Below are 20625 nucleotides of genomic sequence, written 5' to 3'. Positions count from 1 at the left end.
GCTGATATCCCTGGGCCTGAGATAGGCTCTGCTGAGTGTTATGAGCCATTCTCCCAGCCTTGGAGAAGGAATAAATTCACAACTGAGGGAAAAGATAATCTGCCAGTTCCACTAACCTGGGAAGCTTAGGACAGAAGTGGCTCCTGTCTAGATATAAATAGTCTGTGTACTTTGAATACCTTTCCCCCATGCATGGACCTGTGTGGGTCTATTTCAGGAGAACAGACCCTTGTTGGCAGACTGCAACTGTTTCAGCTGTGCGGTAAAGAGATGGGTGTTTGATGTTTGACACCGCTTTGCATATTAAACAGGGTCCTCAACTACCCACATCAGGGGCCTAAGGACTCATGGCTCCACTCAGGTCACCCAGGCACCGGTGACAGGGGTCCAAGGATAACTGGTACCTCCCAGTCCTTACAACCAAAAGCATTCGGTGCTCATGGTCTGTCTGCAGAACCTGCCCACCTGTACACTCTAGGGAGCAGAGATGCACTTTCTTCACAGACACTCGGGGACAGTTGTCAGCCCCCTGACTTGTTCAGAGTGTGACCCCCTGCTGCAACCAGGTACCGGTACCTACACCAGTAGCCCCTGCCCCCTGAGACTGTAGGACAGAGCCCATACCACACATTTTATGACCAACTACCTGGACACCTGAACTGAATCCATACAAGAAAAGTGAATGGACTCCTAGGCTGATATACCTGATAACAGCTCTAGCCACCTGGTGACAGGACGTTAAAGCTTCAAAGGCAAAAATAATCCATCTAGCTTACTCAAGCAATCTATCTGGACATATCAAAACAAAAAGCTAGAAGCTAAGATACAGTAAGCAAACATAAAATAATCTAATGCAATAACATAAATGTCTCAGAGACAACAGTCGATATCAAATCACATAAAGAAGCAGACCATGATCACTTCAACAAGCTCTCAAAACAATGAATCAGGGGATCTTCTGGTTGAAGGTGGCTTCCTGGAATTGCCAGATGTGGAATACAAAATATTAATATACAGAACTCTTCAAGACATCAGGAAAAGATTAGGAAGGAGATCAGACAATACACAAAACAAGCCAAGGAACACACAGATAAAGCAGTTGAAGAAATTAAAAAAGTTATTCAAGAACATAATGAAAAATTCAATAAGCTGCAGGACTCCATAGGGAGACAGCAATCAGAAATTCTGAAGGTTAACAATAAAATTACAGAAGTAGACAATAGAAAGCCAGAGGAGCAAAATTGAGCCAGTGGGAGGCAGAACTGCTGAGATTGAAGATAAAGCACCTGGCACCAATATATTTGAAGAAAAATCAGATAAAAGAATTTTTAAAAATGAAGAAACCCCAAGAATCATGTGGGACTCTATCAAGAGAAATAACCTACAAGTGATTGGAGTACCAGAACAGGAAGGGATAAAAGATAATAACAGAGAGAATTGTTGAAGATTTGTTGGCAGAAAACTTCCTTGATATTGTGAAAGATGAGAAGATATCTACCCAAGATGTTCATCAAACCTCACACAAGGTAGATACCAAAAGAAAATCACCAAGGCAAATTACAATCAAACTTGCCAAAACCAAAGATAAAAAGAGAATTTTAAGAACAGCTATGGATAAATAAAAAGTCACCTACAAAGGAGAGTCAATAAGACTAACTACTCTGCAGAAACCATGCAGGCAAGAAGACAATGGGATGACATATTGAAAGCCTCAAAGGAAAAAAAAAAAATGCCAGCCAAGAATTATATATCCAACAATAGTGTCTCTCAAATATGAAGGTGAAATTAGGACATTTCCAGATAAACAGAATTTTAGGGAATTTGCAGAAACCAAACCAAAATTACAAGAAATACCAAAGGGAGGCCTCCTGCTAGAAAATCAATAACATCAGATAACATCCCAAGGCTAGAACACAGGACAGGGCAACCAGATATCAACCCAGATAGGGAAATCTCAAAAATAAATCAAAGTTAAAACGCTCAAAACAGAGAAACAGAGACACCATAATGTAAAAGATGACAACATTAAAACAAAAATAGGGACTAAAAAATGTATTCAAAGATCTCTCAATATGGAGAAGAAGTGAAGGCAATACAAAGAAATAAAAGATTGGTTCACACTTAGAAAAATAGGGGTAAATATTAAGGTACCATAAGGAAACTAGCAATCCTACACATCAAAATAAATAACAAGAAAAGCATAAAGACTCAGCAAATACAATAGCAACAACAATGAAAAAGAGGAAAAGACAATATATAAAGAAAAACGACTCAGCACAGAAAATTATGTGGAAAAAAGAAACTATCAACAACATAATAAACACACACAAAAGCATCAAAATGACAGCACTATCATTAAAAAAAAAAATTACCTGTCAATAATTACACTGAAAGTAGATGGACTAAAGGCACCAAAAAAGAGACAGTGGCAGAATGGATTAAAAAAACATGATCAATCTATATTCTGCCTTAAGAGACACACCTTAGTCTGAAAGACACAAACTAAAACTCAAAGGATGGACAAAAAAAAAAGAAAACCAAGCAAACAACAATCAAAAAAGAGCATAGGTGGCCATATTAATTTCTGAAAAATAGACTTTGAAGTAAAATTCATGACAAAGGACAAGGAAAGACACTATATAATGATTAAATGGTCAATATACCAGGAGGATGTAACCATAATAAATATTTATGCACCCAACAACAGGGCTCCAAAATACATAAAACAAATTCTAACAGCGTTGAACAAAGAGACAGCTCCACAATAATAGAATACTTAATTGCGCTCATGAGGAACTTGTACATAGATCAAGAGGCAGTCATTCGAACAGAACAAAGGGATACTGAGTGTTTTAAAATCAAGAAAGATGTGTATCAAGGTTGTATCCTTTCACCACACTTATTCAATTTCTATGCTGAGCAAATTACCTGAGAAGGTGGACGATATTAAGAAGAATGGAGCATCAGGATTGGGGGAAGACTCATTAACAACCTGCGACATGCAGATGACACAACCTTGTTTGTTGAACTTGAAGAGGACTTGTAGACCTTACTGATGAAGATCAAAGACCACAGCCTTCAGTATGGACTACTTCTCACCATAAAGGAAACAAAGATCCTCACAACTGGACCAATAAGCAACAAACTCTAATGGCATCGAAAAGAGAAATAGCTCCACCATAGTGGTAGGAGACTTCAACACACCACTTTCGGTGAAGGATAGAAAGTCCAGAAAGAAGATGAATAAAGATACAGAAGATCCAAATGTCACAATCAACCACACAGACATATACAGAACACTCCACCCAACAGCAGCCAAGTATACTTTCTTTTCCAATGCACATGGAACATTCTCCAGAGTGGACCACACGTTAGGTCATAAAGCTAGCCTTAACAGAATGCAAAACATTCTTTGCAATGTTATCCATAATTTGTTATGATCCACACAGTCAAATGCCTTTGCATAGTCAATAAAGCACAGGTACACACGTTTATGATATTCTCTGCTTTCAGCCAGGATCCATCTGACACCAGCCATGATATCACTGGTTCCAAGCCCTCTTCTGAATCTGGCTTGAATTTCTGGCAGTTCCCTGTCAATATACTGCTGCAGCTGCTTTTGAATTATCTTCAGCAAAATATTACATCCATGAGATAATAAGGAAATTGCACAATAATTTTCTCATCCTGCTGGATCACCTTTCTAGCAAATAGGCATAAATATGGATCTCTTCCAGTCATTTGACCAGGTAGCTGTCTTCCATATTTCTTTGCATTGAAGAGTGGTCACTTCCAGCTTTTCATCCATTTGTCCAAACATCTTAATCGGTATTTTATCAATTCCTGAAGTCTTGTTTTTTGCCCATGCCTTCAGTACTTTTTTTTTTTTTTTTTCAGTACAGCTTGACCATGTTACTTCTGCACAATGGGTTCCTGATCATATGCTACTTCCTGAAATGGTTGACCATGGACTAATTCTTTCTGGTATGGTGACTTTGTATTCCTTCCATCTTCTTTTGATGCTTCCTGCATTGTTTAATATTTTCCCTGTAGAATCCTTCAATATTGCAACTCGAGGCTTGAATTTTTTCTTCAGTTCTTTCAGCTTGAGACATGCTGAGTGTGTTCTTCCCTTTTGGTTTCTATCCCCAGATCTTTGTACATGTCATTTTAATACTTTGTCTTCTTGAGCTGCCCTTTGAAACCTTCTGTTCAGCTCTTTTATTTCATCATTTCTTCTATTGTCTTTAGCTATTCCACTTTCAAAAGCAATTTTCAGAGGCTCTGCTGACATCCATTTTGGTCTTTTCTTTCTTTTTAATGACCTCTTGCTTTCATCATGTGTAATGTCCTTGATGTCATTCCATAACTCGTCTGGTCTTAGGTCATTAGTGTTTAGTGCATCAAATCTTAGGTCTCTAAATTCAGGTGGGATGTACTCCAGGTCTTACTTTGGCTCTCATGGACTTATTCTAATTTTCTTCAATTTCAACTTGAACTTACATAGGAGCAATTGATTATCTGTTCTGTGGTTGGCCCTTGGCCTTGTTCTGACCGGTGATATTAAGCTTTTTCATTGTCTTCTGGTGCCTGAGGGCTCCTTCTACTGCTCTCTATTTCTTTGAATTGTAGGGATAATTCTTTAATTTTGGCCCTTTCTTCTTTTTGGATGTGTGCATTTATTGCTATAAATTGGCCTCTGAGCACTGCTTTTGCTGTGTCTCGAAAGTTCTGATAGGAAGTGTTTTCATTCTCATTTCATTCTATGAATTTCTTTATTCCATTCTTAATTACATTTATAACCCAGTAGTTTTTGAGCAATGTATTGTTGTTTCCATGTGTTTGATTTTTTCCCATGCTTTTTCAGTTATCGATTTCTACTTTTATGGCTTTATGGTCAGAAAATATACTATGCAATAAACATAGGCATGCATATATCTGTTAGTGTAAAAGCTCATATCTGTAGAATATATTTCAAGGAGTGGAATTGCCGGATTTTTTTTTTTTTATGGCAGTTCTATTTCCAGCTTTTTAAGGAAGTGCCAAATCGATTTCCCAAGTGGTTGTACCATTTTACATTCCCACCAACAGTGTATAATGTTCCAGTCTCTTCACAACCTTTCCAACATTTATTATTTTGTTTTTTGGATTAATGCCAGCCTTGTTGGAGTGAGATGGAATCTCACTGTAATTACAATTTGCATTTCTCTAATGGCTAACGATCATGAGCATTTCCTTGTGTATCTGTTAGCCACCTGTAAGTATGTATCTGTTAGTAAAGTGTTTATATCCTTTGCCCATCTTTTAATTGGGTTATTTTTCTTCTTGTAGTTGAGTTTTTGCAGTATCATGTAGATTTTAGAGATCAGATGCTGATCGGAAAAGTCATAGCTAAAAACTTTTTCACAGTCTTTAGGTAATCTTTCTACTCTTTTGGTAAAGTCTTTGGATGACCATAGGTGTTTGATTTTTAGGAGCTTCCATTTGTCTAGTTTTTCCTCTGCATTGTTAGTAATGCTTTGTATACAGTTTATACCATGTATTAGGCCTCCTAGCATTCTCCCTATTTTTTCTTCCATGATCTTTATCATTTTAGATTTTATGTTTAGGTCTTTGATCGATTTTGAGATCGTTTTTGTGCATGGTGTGAGGTATGGGTCTTGTTTCATTTTTTTGAAGATGGATATCCAGTTATGCCAGCACCATTTGTTAATGAGACTGCCTTTTCCACCATTTAACCAACTTTGGGCATTTGTCAAATATCAGCTGCTCATATGTGAATGGATTTATGTCTGGATTCTCAATTCTGTTCCACTGGTCTCTGTACCTGTTGTTGTACCAGTACCAGGCTGTTTTGACTATTGTGGCAGTATAATAGGTTCTAAAATCAGATAGAGCGAGGCCTCCCACTTTGTTCTTCTTTTTCTGTAATGCTTTACTTATCCTGGGACTTCTTCCCTTCCGTATGAAGTCGGTGATTTGTTTCTCCATCTCATTAAAGAATGTCATTGGAATTTGGATCAGAATTGCACGAAATCTATAGACCGCTTTTTGCAGAATAGATATTTTTATCATGTGAAGTCTTCCTATCCAAGAGCAACATACATTTTTCCACTTATGTAGGTCTCTTTTGGTTTCTTGCAGAAGTGTTTTGTAGTTTTCTTTGTATGTCTTTTTACATCTTTGGTAATTTTTATTCCTAAGTATTTTACCTTCTTGGGGGCTACTGTAAATGGTATTGATTTGGTGATTTCCCCTTCCATGTTCTTTTTGTTAGTATAGAGGATTCTAACTGATTTTGTATGTTTATCTTGTATCCTGATACTCTGCTGAACTCTTCTATTAGTTTCAGTAGTTTTCTTAAGGATTCCGTAGGGTTTTCTGTGTATAAGATCATGTCTGCAAATAGAGGTAATTTTACTTCTTCCTTGTCAACCTTATGATGCCCTTTATTTCTTTATTTAGCCTAATTGCTCTGGCTAGGACCTCCAGCACATTGTTGAATAAGAGTGGTGATAAAGGGCATCCTTGTCTGGTTCCCAATCTCAAGGGGAATGCTCTCAGGCTCTCTCCATTTAGGATGATGTTCTATGTAAATATCCTTTATTATGTTGAGGAATTTTCCTTCTATTCCTATTTTGCTGAGAGTTTTTATCATGAATGGGTGTTGAATTTTGTCAAATGCCTTTTCTGCATCAATTGATAAAATCATGTGATTCTTGTCTTTTGTTTTATTCATATGATGGATTATGTTAATTGTTTTTCTAATGTTGAACCATCCCTGCATACCTGCTATGAATACCACTTGGTCATGGGGAATTAATTTTTTGATATGTTGTTGAATTCTATTGTCTAGAATTTTGTTGAGGATTTTTGCATCTAAGTTCATGAGGGATATAGGCCTGTAATTTTCTTTTTTTGTGGGATCTTTACATGGTTTTGCCATCAAGGATATGCTGGCTTCATAGAATGAGTTTCAGGATATTCTATCCTTTTCCATGCTCTGAAATACGTTTAGTAGTAGTGGTGTTAACTCTTCTCTGAAAGTGTAGTAGAACTCTTCAGTGAAGCCATTGGGCTAGGGCTTTTTTTTCTTGGGAGTTTTTTGATTACCTTTTCAATCTCTTCTTATGGGTCTACTTAGTTGTTCTACCTCTGTTTTGTTAGTTTAGATAGGTAGTGTGTTTCTAGGAATTCACCCATTTCTTCTAGGTTTTAAAATTTGTTAGAGTACAATTTTTCACAGTAATCTGGTATGATTCTTTTAATTTTAGTTGGGTCTGTTGTAATATTGCCCATGTCATTTCATATTTGTGTTATTTCCTTCCTCTTCTGTTTTTCTTTTTTTCAGTTTGGCCAATGGTTTTTCAATTTTGTGGACTTTTTCAAAGAACTAGCTTTTGGTCTGGTTAATTCTTTGAATAGTTTTTTCTGTTTTCAATTTCATTCAGTTCTGCTCTAATTTTTATTTTTTGTTTTCTTCTGGTGCCTGAGGGTTTCTTTTGTTGCTCTTTCTATTTGTTCAAGTTGTAGGGATAATTCTTTGATTTTGGCCCTTTCTTCTTTTCATATGTGTGCATTTATTATTATAAATTGACCTCTGATCACCACATTCTTTGTGTCCCAAAAGTTCTGATAGGAAGTGTTTTTATTCTCATTGGATTCTATGAATTTCTTTATTCCATCCTTAATGTCTTCTATAATCTAGTCTTTTGGAGCAGGGTATTTTTCAGTTTTCAAGTGTTTGATTTCTTTTCCCTGCTTTTTCTGTTATTGATTTTTACTTTTATGGCCTTATGGTCAGAGAAGATACTTTGTAATATTTCGTTGTTTTGGATTCTGCTAAGGCTTGCTTTCTATTCTACAGAATGTTCCATGTGTGTTGGAAAAGAAAGTATACTTGGCTGCTGTTTGATGGAGTGCTCTTTATATGTCTATGAGGTCAGATCGTGCCATTTAGATCTTCCATGTCTTTATTGCGCTTCTTTCTTGACATTCAGTCCTTCACTGAAAGGTGTGTGTTGAAGTCTCCTACTATTGTTATGGAGCTGCCCATCTCACTTTTCAATGCTGTTAGAGTTTGTTATAAATATCTTGCAACCCTGTCATTGGGTGCATAAATATTTAATATGGTTATATCTTCTTGGTGTATTGTCCCTTTAATTATTATATAGTGTCCCTCCTTATCCTGTATGACGGGTTCAATTTTAAAATCTATTTTGACAGAAATTAATATTGCTACCTCTGCTCTTTTTTGATTGTTTTTTGCTTGATATATTTTTTCTATCCTTTGAGGTTTAGTTTGTTTATGTCGCTAAGTCTAAGGTATGTCTCTTGTAGGCAGCGTATAGACGGATCATGTTTTTTAATCCATTCTGCCACTATCTGTCTCTTTATTGGTGCATTTAGTCCTTTTACATTCAGAGAATTATGGATAGATATGAATTTAGTGCTATCATTTTGATGTCTTTTTTTGTGTGTTGTTGACAGTTTCTTTTTCATACTTAATTTTACATGCTGAGTAGATTATCTTTATACGTTGTCATTTCTTCATATTTGTTGTTATTGATTTTGTTTCTACTGAGTCTCTATTTTTTCCCTGTATTTTACTTTGATATGTAGGAAAGTTTGTCTCCTTTGCGGTTCCCTTATTATTTACCCCTGTTTTTCTAAATTTAAACCAAGGTTTTTTTTTTCTTTGTATCGCCTTGTCTTCATCTACATATGGAGGATCTATAACTACATTTCTTAGTTCCTCTCCTTGGAAACTCTATGGGGCAGTTCTACTCTGTCCTATAGGGTCGCTATGAGTCCGAATCGACTGGAGGGCACTGGGTTGGCTTTATTGTTCTGATATTGTCTTCTTTTACATATTAACATCGCTGTTACCCTGTTCTGAGCATTTTTTTTTTAATCTTGATTTATTTTTTTGATTTCCCTGCCTGGGTTGACTTCTGATTGCTCTGCCCAGTGTTCTAGTCTTGGGTTGATATCTGATGTTATTGATTTTCTAACCAAAGAACTACCTTTAGTATTTCTTGTAGTTTTAGTTTGTTTTTTAACATATTCCCTAAATTTCTGTTAATCTGGAAATGTCCTAATTTCACCTTCATATTTGAGAGACAGTTTTGCCAGATACATGATCTTGGTTGGCAATTTTTTTCCTTCAGTTTTTTATATAAGTCATCCCATTGCCTTCTTGCCTGCATGGTTTTGTGCTGAGTAGTCCGAGCTTATTCTTATTGGCTCTCCTTTTTAAGTGACTTTTTGTTTTTTGTTAGCTGCTCTTAAAATTCTTTATCTTTGGTTTTGGCAAGTTTGAATATAATATTTCTTGGTGACTTTCTTTTAAAATCTACCTTACTTGGAGTTCTGTGAATATCTTGGATAGATATCGTCTCATCTTTCACAATTTCAGGGAAGTTTTCTGCGAACACATCTTCAACAATTCTGGCTGTATTTTCTTTTATCCCTCCATATTCTGGTACTCCAATCACTCTTATGTTATTTCTTTTGGTAGAGTCCCACGTGATTCTTAAGGTCTTTGTGTTTTAAATTTTTTTTAACTGTTTTTTCTTCAAATATATTAGTGCCAAGTGCTTTATCTTCAAGTTCAGAAATTCTGGCTTCCACTTGCTCAATTCTGCTCCTCTGACTTTCTATTGCATTGTCTACTTCTGTAATTTTATTGTTAATCTTCTGAATTTCTGATTGCTCTCTGTCTGTGGACTTTTCTAGCTTATTAAATTTTTCATTGTGTTCCTGAATAATCTTTTTTATTTCTTCTGTTGTTTTATCTGTGTGTTCCTTGGCTTGTTCTATATTGCCTCATTTCTTTCCTGATGTCTTGAAGGTTCTGTATATTAATCTTTTGTACTCTGCCTCTGGTAATTCCACGAATGCACTTTCATCTAGAAGATCCCTGGAATATTTGTTTTGAGAACTTGTGGAGACGATCATGCTCTGTTTCTTTACTTCATATTGACTGTTGTCTCTGAGCCATCTATAAGTTATTGTATTACTTTACTGTATGTTTACTTACTTTGTCATAGCTTCTTGATTTGTTTTGTTTTGATATGCCCAAATAGGTTGTTTGAGTGAGCAAGCTTGATTATTTTCACCTTTGGAGCTCTGACATCCTGTCCCCAGATGGCTAGAGCTGTTATTAGGTATATCAGTCTAGGAGTCCATTCAGTTTTCTAGTTTGAATTCAGCTCAGATGTCCAGGTAGCTGATCATCAATTGTGTGGTTCAGGCCCTATTGTACAGTCTTAGAGGGGCAGGGGTGATTGGTGTATGTACCGGTATCTGGTTGCAGCAGAGAGTCCCACTCTGAATAAGGCCAGGGCTGAGACTTGTCCCCCACGTGCCTCTGAGGAAAGCAGTTTCCTGTTCCCTAGTGTGTACATGTGAGTGGGTTCTGCAGATGGACCATGGAGACCCAAAGTTTTTGGTTGTAAGGACTGGGAGGTACCAGTTATCCTTGGACCCCTGTTGTGGGTGGCTGGGTGACCTGAGTGGAGCTACCAGGCCTTAGGCCCCTGATGTGGGTAGGTAACGACCCTGTTTAATAGGCAAAGCAATGTCAAACATCAAATACCCATGTCTCCACAGCACAGCTGAAGGGGTTGGAGTCTGCCAATAAGGGCTTATTCTCCTGAATTAGCCCCACACAGGTTCATGCATAGGGGAATGGTACTCAAAGTCCTTGGACGGTTAATGCCTGGACAGGAGCTGCTTCAGTCCTGAGCTCCCCTGGTTAGTGGAGCTGGCAAATTGTCTTCCCCCCAATTGCAAACCTATTCCTTCTCCAAGGCTGGGAGGAAGGCTCTAGGCACACAAAAGGGCCTATTTCAGGCCCAGGGAAATCAGCTACTGAAGCCGACTCGGGAGCAGTGGGGCGCGGTAAAATAAACGCAAGGGCTTAGCTTTTGCTGAGAGCACCATTCTTCTCTGATTCCAGAGGTATGAGTATGCTATGTGGCTGGCTGCTTCTCCCTGAGGAAACTGCAGCCAAACACTAGTACTATCCAGCCTCCGCTGCTCCCAGGAACGGTGCCTGAGGTGTGGCTGCAATTCAGGTCTGGTAACTCCTCTACGCTACTGAACCGTCTCTTCCTCCCCCTGCCCCTCAAGGTCATTTTATAAGCTTGTCTTTGATATCAGAGCTCCTACCTTGTCATAATTATACTCGTTTTACTTGGTTTTTTTGGTCTTTGTTGTAAATAGGGCTCGCCAGAATCGTCTGTCTATTCCACCATCTTGGCTCTGCCTCCTGAATTTTTTTTTTGATATGTTGTTGAATTCTATTGGCTAGAATTTTGTTGAGGATTTTTGCATGTAAGCTCATAAGGGATATAGGTCTGTAATTTTCTTTTTTGTAGAGTCTTTACCCAGTTTTGGTATCAGGCATATGCTGGCTTCATAAAATGAGTTTGGGAGTATTTTGTCCTTTTCTGTGCTCTGAAATATCTTTAGTAGTAGTGGTATTAATTCTCCTCTGAAAGTTTGGCAGAACTCTGAGGTAAAGCCGTCCGGGCCAGGGCTTATTTTTGTTGGGAGTTTTCCATTACCTTTTCAATCTCTTCTTTTGTTACGGGTTTATTTAGTTGTTCTACCTCTGTTTGTGTTAGTTTAGGTAGGTAGTGTGTTTCTAGGAATTCACCCATTTCTTCTAGGTTTTCAAATTTGTTAGGGTACAATTTTTCATAGTAATCTGATATGATTCTTTTAATTTCAGTTGGGTCTGTCCTAATATTGCCCATCTCATTTCTTATTCTGGTTATTTGCTTCCTCTCCTGTTTTTCTTTTGGCAGTTTGGCCAGTGGTTTATCAATTTTGTTAATTTTTTCAAAGAACCAACTTTTGGTCTTGTTAAGTCTTTGAATTGTTTTTCTGTTTTCTATTTCATTAAATTCTGCTCTAATTTTTATTATTTGCTTTCTTCTGGTGCCTGAGCGTTACTTTTGTTGCTCTATTTCTATTTGTTTAAGTTGTAGTGGTAATTCTTTGATTTTGACCCTTTCTTCTTTTTGTATGCGTGCATTTATTGGTATAAATTGACTTCTGACCACTGCTTTCGCCGTGTCTCAAAGGTTTTGATAGGAAGTGTTTTCATTCTCATTGGATTCTATGAATTTCTTTTTTCCATCCTTGATGTCTTCTAGAACCCAGTCTTTTTTGAACAGTGTATTGTTCAGTTTCCAGGTGTGTGATTTATTTTCTCTGCTTTTTCTGTTGTTGGTTTCTACTTTTATGGCCTTATGGTCAGAGAAGATGCTTTGTAATGTTTTGCTATTTTGCATTCTGCTAAGGCTTGCTTTATGACCTAATATGTGGTCTATTCTAGAGAATGTTCCATGTGCACTAGAAAAGAAGGTATACTTGGGTGCTGTTGAGTGGAGTGTTCTGTATATGTCTATAAGGTCGAGTTGGTTGATTTTGGCATTTAGATCTTCCATGTCTTTATCGAGCTTCTTTCTAGATGTCCTGTCCTACACTGAAGGTGGAGTGTTGAGTTCTCCTACTATAATTGTGGAGCTGTCTATCTAACTTTTCAACGCTGTTAGAGTTTTTCATGTATCTTGCAGACCTGTAATTGGGTGCATAAATATTTACTATGGTTATATCCTCTTGGTATATTGTCCCTTTAATCAATATACAGTGTCCTACCTTATTGTTTATGGTGGATTTAACTTTAAAGTTTATTTTGTCTGCAATTAATATTGCCACCACTCCTCTTTTTTGATTATTTGCTTGATATACTTTTTCCGTCCTTTGAGTCTTATTTGGTTTGTGTCTCTAAGCCTAAAGTGTGTCTCTTGTAGGCAGCATATAGATGGATCGTGTTTTTTTAATCCATTCTGCCACTCCCTGTCTCTTTATTGGTGCATTTATTCCATTAACATTCAGAGTAATTATGGATAGGTATGAATATAGTGCTATCATTTTGATGTCTTCTTTTGTGTGTTGTTGACGGTTTCTTTTTCCCACTTAATTTTTTGTGCTGAGTAGTTTATATGTTGTCTTTTCCACTTATTTGTTGTTATTGAATTTTTTTTTTCCTCCTGAGTCTCTTTTTTTTTTCTTGTATTTTACTTTGATAAGTAGGTTAGTCTCCTTTGTGGTTACCTTAATATTTACCCCTATTTTTCTAAATTTAAACCTAACTTTTATTTCTTTACATCGCCTTCCCTTCCTCTCCATATGAGAGATGTATGATTAAATTTCTTAGTCCCTCTTTATTATTTTAATGTGGTCTTTTTTCCATAATGAAATCACTATTTCCCTGTTTTGAGCCTTTTTTTAAATCTTGATTTATTCATGTGATTTTCCTGTCTAGGTTAACATCTGATTGCTCTGCCCAGTGTTCTAGTCTTGGGTTGATACCTGATACTATTGATTTTCTAACCAAAGAACCCCTTTTAGCATTTCTTGTAGTTTTAGTTTGGTTTTTATGAAATCCCTAAACTTCTGTTTATCTGGAAATGTCCTAATTTCACCTTCATTTTTGAGGGACACTTTTGATGGATATATGTTTCTTGGCTGGCAGTTTTTTTCCTTCAATTGTATGTATAAGTCATCCCATTTCCTTCTTGCCTGCATGGTTTCTGCCGAGTAGTCCGAGCTTATTCTTATTGACTCTCTTTTGTCTCCTTTGTAGGTGATTTTCATCTATCCCTAGCTGCTCTTATAATTCTCTCTTTATCTTTGGTTTTGGCAAGTTTGATTATAATATGTTTTGGTGAATTTCTTTTATAATCTACTTTATGTGGAGTTCTGTGAGTATCTTGGATTAACACCTTCTCATCTTTCATGATATCAGGGAAGTTTTCTGCCTACAAATCTTCAACAGTTCTCTCTCTTTTTTCAGTTATCCCTCTCTGTTCTGGTACTCTGATTACTCACAGGTTATTGATAGAATCACACATGATTCTTAAGGCTTATTCATTTTTTAAAAAGTTTGTTATCTTATTTTTCTTGAAATGTATTGGTGCCAAGTGCTTTACCTTCTAGGTCCCCAATTCTGCCTTCCACTTGCTCCATTCTGCTCCTCTGACTTTCTATTGAGTTGTCTAATTCTGTAATTTTTTTGTTAATCTTCTGAGTTTCTGATTGGTGTCTCTCTATGGATTCTTGCTGCTTATTAAATTTTTCATTATGTTCTTGAAGAACCTTTTTAATTTCTTCAACTGTTTTATGTGTGTGCTTCTTGGCTTGTTCTGCGTATTGCCTGATCTCCTTCCTTATGTCTTGAAGAGTTCTGTATACTAATCTTTTTAACTCTGCATCTGGTAATTCCAGGAAGACACCTTCATCCAGAAGATCCTTTGATTCTCTGTTTTGAGAGTTTGTTCTAGCAATCATGGCCTGATTCTTTATGTGGTTTGATATTGACTGTTGTCTCCGAGCCATCTATAAGTTATTGTATTAGTTTATTTTATGTTTTCTTACTGTATCCTAGTTTCTCACTTTTTTTTAATATGCCCATGTGGGTTGCTTGAGTGAACTAGGTTGACTATTTTTGCCTTTGGGGCTCTGACGTCCTGTTACCAGATGGCTAGAGCTGTTATCAGGTATATGAGCTCATGAGTTCATTCACTTTTCCTGTGTGGATTCAGCTCAGGTGTCCAGGTAGCTGGTCATCAAGTGTGTGGTACAAGCTCTGCACTACAGTCTTAGAGGGGCAGGGGTGTTTGGTGCAGGTACTGGTATCTGATTGCAGCAGGAGGCTACGCTCTGAATGAGCAGAGGGCTGAAAAACATCCCCCGAGTGTCTCTGAGGAAAACTCACCCTTGTTCCCTAGAGCATGCAGGTGGGTGGGTTCTGCAGACGGACCATGAGCACCCAATGGTTTTGCTAGTAATTACTGGGAGGCCCTTGGACCCCTGTCACGGGTGGCTGGGTGACCTGGGAGGAGCCACCAGTCCTTAGGCCCCTGATGTGAGTAGGCAAGGATCCTGTTTAATAGGCAAAGGTATGTCAAACATCAAACACCCACTTCTCCACCACACGGCAGAAACAATTGTAGTCTGTCAACAAGGGCCTATTCTCCTGAAGCAGGCCCACATGGGTCCATGCAGAAGTGAAATGTCTGCATACCTTTTATGCCTGGACAGGAGCCACTTCTGTTCTGAACTCCCTGTGTTAGTGGAGCTGGCAAATTATCTTTTCCCCCTGTTGTGAATTATTCCTTCTCCAAATCCAGGAGCATGGCTCAGGGCACTCAAATGGGCCTATCTTAGGCCCAGAGAAATCTACAGCTACTGAAGCCAGCTTGGGGGCAGGGGCCAGGTAAAACATAGGCAACTACTTAGCTTTTGCCTTGAGCACCGTTCTTCTCTGGCTCCGGAGGCTGTGAGTAGGCTGTGCTGCTGACTGTTTCTTCCTGAGGAAACTGCAGCCCAATGCTACCACCAGCCCATCACATCCGCTTCTGGGAATGGTGCCTAAGGGATCCCAGTGATTCAGGAGTGGCAACTCCTCTCCACTTCTGAAAGTCTCACTCTCCCCCTGCCACTTAGTCAATTTTCTAACTTCGCCTTTTATGTTCAGTGCTCCTAGCTTGTCATAAATGTAATCATTTCACTTGATTTTTGGGTCTTTGTTCTGAGAGGGATCTCCAGAAGCTCTGGCTATTCCACCTTGGCCCACCTCTCTTCTCTTTCATTTTGGATACATCACCTATTTGTATTTTCCCTTTTAGTAAACTCTTTTTATCATTATTATTACTGTTTGGCAAATTATTTTTTATTTGTGATATTAAATTTTTTTCTTAACTTGCTCTAAGAATTTTCTTCAGGTTCCTGTTCAGATTTATAATTTGTTGCATTAGATTTTTTGTTATCAAAATTATAAAATGTAAATGATCCACACAAGATGAAATGAGTATTTCAATAGTTTGAGAATTGTTGTTAATGTTCCCATTTTTAAAAACATTTTTCTTTTTATATATATATATATATATATGTAGTTTCTCATTCAAAAATGTATACACAAATTATTTTGTGGCATTGGTTGCAATCCAGCATTGTGTCAGCACACCCCCCTTTCCCTTTTCACCCCACTTTCTCAGGTTCCATTCTTCTAGTTTTCCTGTCTGTCCCTGGCTTCTCCTCTTTGTTTTGGGGCAGGTGAAGCCCATTTGGTGTCATTTACTTGATTGAATGAAGAAGCGCATTCGTTACATGTGTTACTGTTTGTTTTATAGGCCTGTCTAATCTTTGGCTAAAAGGTGAACTTCTGGAGTGGCTTCTTTTCTTAGTTAGAAGTGTGTCCAGGGCCATAGTCTGCAGAGTTCTGTTCTGACTGGGATTGCAATAAAAGGTAGTGATAGAGTGGGAGAAAATGTAGAACAAATGATCAAATTCACAAAAAAAGACCAGACTTCCCTGTGTATTTTATTGAAGAAGGCCTCATTGCACCGTGGTTAAATGCCGGATTGCTAACCCAAAGGTGGGGAGTTGGAACCTATCACGTGCTTCCAGGGAGAAAGATGTGGCAGTCTGCTTCTATAAAGATTAACCCACTGCCATTGAGTAGATTCCAAATCATAGTGTAAATGTAGGACAGAGTAGAACTGCCCCATAGGGTTTTAAGCCTGTAAATCTTTAAGGGAGCAAACTGCCACAACATTCTCCTATGAAGTGCTCTGTAGGTTTGAGCCACCAAACTTTCTGGTAGCACCAAAATGCTTAATGACTGCAAACCAGGGCCCCTTTCATACAGATTACAGCATTGGAAAGCCTCTGGGGCAGTTCTACTCAGTCCTCAGGGGGTCAGTATGAATTGAAATTAACTTGATAGCAATGGGTAGTGTATATACTTCATTGATGATGTATCATCATATAATAACTTATTATATTTTGTAACTTCTATTAACCCACTGCCATGGAGTCAATCACAACTGACAGTGACCCTATAGGACAGGGTAGAACTGCCCAATAGGATTTCCAAGGTTGTGAGTCTTTACAGGAGCAGAATGCTACATCTTTCTCCTGTAGAGCTGTAGGTGAGTTCGAGCCACCTCCGACATTTTGGTTAGCAGCCCAACACTTTAATCTCTACGCTGTCATCAAAGTTCCTTATAACTTCTACAGCTATCATATTCTTAATGTCTTATTTCTCTATGTTGCCCAATTATCACACTCTTTTATTACTTTTATGTCTATAAAATCTTATATGTTGTATTTCCTCCTCTTTGTTCTCTTATCAACATATTTTTATTATTTTTATTTTTAACTTGATCGTTTTCTTTCAGGATTTTATTTAAAAAATGCAGCATGATCTGAAATATATAACTTTGAAATTTAGATTGCATTTGCTTGAATTGTTTTACAAAGAAGGAGTTTGTAATGATATTTATTTTGTCCTTTTAGTTACATGCTCTCTTGGTGGTTGTATTTGATATTTTTAAAGCATAAGCCAGTTTTTGGTATAATCATATTTAAATAATATTTTATTATCATGGAATACTGTTATTAGTAGAGGGTCAGCAAAGAGGAGGATGACCCTCAACAAGATGGACTGACTCATTGGCTTTAACAATGGGCTGAAACTTAGCAATGGTTGTAAGGATGGCACAGGCCCAAGCAGTGTTTTGTTCTGTGGTACATAGGGTCGTTATGAGTCAAAATTGACTCAAAGGCTCCTAACAACAACAATATTATTAGTAGTAAAGTGAAAAATATTAAGAATATTAAAATATTATCCTAATGTATTGGAATGTTACTAATTTTGTAAATTATAATTTATAGAATCAATTTTTTTAATACATTTAGTGAGTTAAATATTTTTCTTTTATCAGAATTGCAAAAGCAATAAAGCTTTCCCATAGATAAACTACTTTTTCTTTTTTGTGTTATTGTTATTTTATTTGTTATATCCTATTTATGGGTGAGAACGTTGTAAACAAAATAATAATGATGTTAGAATAAATTTTTTTTGAGTTAAACAAGCATCCATCTTTATTTTATATCATTGTGTTTGCTGTTTTGTTTTTTGAGTAAAGCCTATAAGGAAGAATGCATGTTCGATAGCATCAAATACTTTTTGGAATATGTAAAATGTGTATATTATCTTTCTTATATAACTTAGAGATATAGATTATTTACAGTCAAATGTGCCTTAGTTTATACCAACTTGGCTGACTATAGATAGTGTAAAAAATAATTTTTTTCCTAGATTAAACTCACATATGAACTCATAAACCTTATTTGCAGCACTTGAATAGGCAGTTTCAGACAAGACCTTTCCAGTTAATGAAGAGCAAATACAGCTTAAAATTCATATACAAATTTAATCTTGTAGAAATTTTATTTTTTAACAGTTCTGGTGATGGGGATGGGATTAATGGAACATTTTGAACCAGGTTAAGCTCAACAGGCAAGTCCTAATTGGTTAGATGACATTTTGGCTTCTGGGAAGGTCAGGCATTTACAGAAAGTACACTTTGTTAGGTTTTGGTTTGCTGATGTGAGGCTTAGCTTCAGTGACTGCATCTTGCACCAAGGATATTCAGGTTAACAATAAGTGTAAATTTATGATAGATCATTGGATCATATATTCCAGAATTGTGTTAGTATTTGCATGCATATAATAAACAGTTGTTACTGTCAGTTAATTTTCTTATTTGTCAGATTTTATATTAAAGTTGGCTACCTGTTATTGAAAATATTTTCAATTCTTCAAATTTGTTCTGCAATATTTTTGTATTAAGAATTATCTAAAATTTTCAAATTTTAACAAGGCGTTCAGTAGTCTTTTGATTCCATATCTTGATTGAGGAGCAAGTGATAAACTTTTACTAACTGCCTTTTTTTCCAAGTATAGTTTAAATGTAAATTTCCCCTATTAATATAAAAGGACCAAATCAAATTCAAAATGCCCTTCTTGACTTGCTCCTTAAGTTAAACTTAGATTAATAATTGTTAACATACGTTTTAATGATTCATTCTCCAGCTCTCCGTAAGGTCTGGCATATTTTTTGTTTTTGCCTGGGTTATGTATTCCCATCTACACTTACAGGTATTATAAAAATAACCACCAATTCATTTTAAGAGCTATAATATTCCTGACATACAAATGTTAATATAACTTTTATCATAATTTATATCCAATATAATTTCAAAACCGAAAAATATTGTAAGAATATTATACCACATTTGGCCATCACTGCCATGCTAAATTATTTATATGAATGAATTGAGTGAAAGATTCTTTTTTTGTAACAATGAACATATCTCCAGCCTATCATCTCGAAGATGTTTACAAGGGGAGAAATAGCTTACTTTGACAAATCATCTAAATGTTTTATTCCCATAAAAAAAAATTTATTCTGTAACCAGTAAAAAATGAAGAAATAAATAAACCTTTTTTTTTTTAATTTCCAAAATGGCCATTGCTCAACAGACACAGAGTCTGTGTATAAAAATAGGGAAAGAAATAGCCTCCTAAGGTAACACAAGCAAATTCTACCGTATTTAGTAATCATTTTATTTTCTCTGGAAGGATAGTCACTGTTATTACATGGAATTTTTAGATATTGTCTGCTTTATTTTGATGTAAGCCATGAAGACAGAAAATCAAAATTTAGGAGCAGAGTTTATACTTCTTGGTATTTTCCCATATGGCCAAATGAACACTGTCCTCTTTGTTGCCATTGCAGGCCTCTTCTCAGTGACTTTGATGGGGAACATCATACTGATCCACCTCATCCGACTGGACACCTGACTCCACGCTCCCATGTCCTTCCTCTTCAGCCAGCTCTCCTTCATTGGCTTGATGTACATCTCCACCACGGTTCCCAAGATGGCAGCAAATTTTCTGTCAAATAGTAAATCCATTACTTTTTTAGGTTGTGAGATTCAAACCTTTGTAGTTCTGACTCTCAGTGGAACTGAAGCTCTTCTTGGTTTTATGCCTTATGATCGAAACATAGCCATCTGTCATCCCCTACATTATCCTGTTCTTATGAGCAAGATGATCTGTTTGTTCTTGGTCATGTGTATATAGGCCAGTAGTTTTAGGAATTCTTAAACACATACATTGCATGTATTTCAACTTCCGTTATGTAGATCTTGGCTCATTAACCACTTTTTCTGTGAAGTTCCATCTCTAATATCTTTGGTGCACCAGGACACCTCCCAGTATGAGTATACTGTCCTATTTAGCAGTCTTATCATTCTGATACTATCATTTTTGGCCCTTTTGGCTTCCTATGGGACTGCTCTCTCCACCTATACAAGACCACACTCCTTGCATTACCCTAAGGAGGAAAAGGTGGTGGCAATATTTTACAGCATTATCACAACTCTTCTGAACCCATTTATCTACAATCTTAGGAACAAGGAGGTCATAAGGGCCATGAGAAGACTGCTGGGATAATGGATATTTGTATAGAAAATATGACTTTAGGAACCTTTTATAGTTTGAGACTCAACAGCAAGCCTTGACTAGCCTACTGTATAAGCTCCAATAAATGTTTACAAAATAAATAAATGGAAGAATGTCTTGATTTCCCCTCTTTTGAGAAATAGTTAAAGCACGGTTATTGGAACTGGATGTATTTGCAGTGTGAAGCTAGACAATGTTTGGAATTATCAGCTTTATTTGTCTTCTAAAGC

General features: G+C 36.8%; 1 pseudogene; it reads left to right on the top strand.

Moving 5' to 3' along the window:
- The first annotated feature begins 19570 nt into the window (after positions 1 to 19570).
- LOC126058230 (olfactory receptor 2AK2-like) lies at positions 19571 to 20386 on the top strand (annotated as a pseudogene).
- Positions 20387 to 20625: the final 239 nt, after the last annotated feature.

Source organism: Elephas maximus, chromosome 14 (genome assembly GCF_024166365.1).
Source record: "Elephas maximus indicus isolate mEleMax1 chromosome 14, mEleMax1 primary haplotype, whole genome shotgun sequence".
Lineage (NCBI taxonomy): Eukaryota > Metazoa > Chordata > Mammalia > Proboscidea > Elephantidae > Elephas > Elephas maximus.
This window is presented reverse-complemented; position numbering and strand designations above follow the sequence as displayed.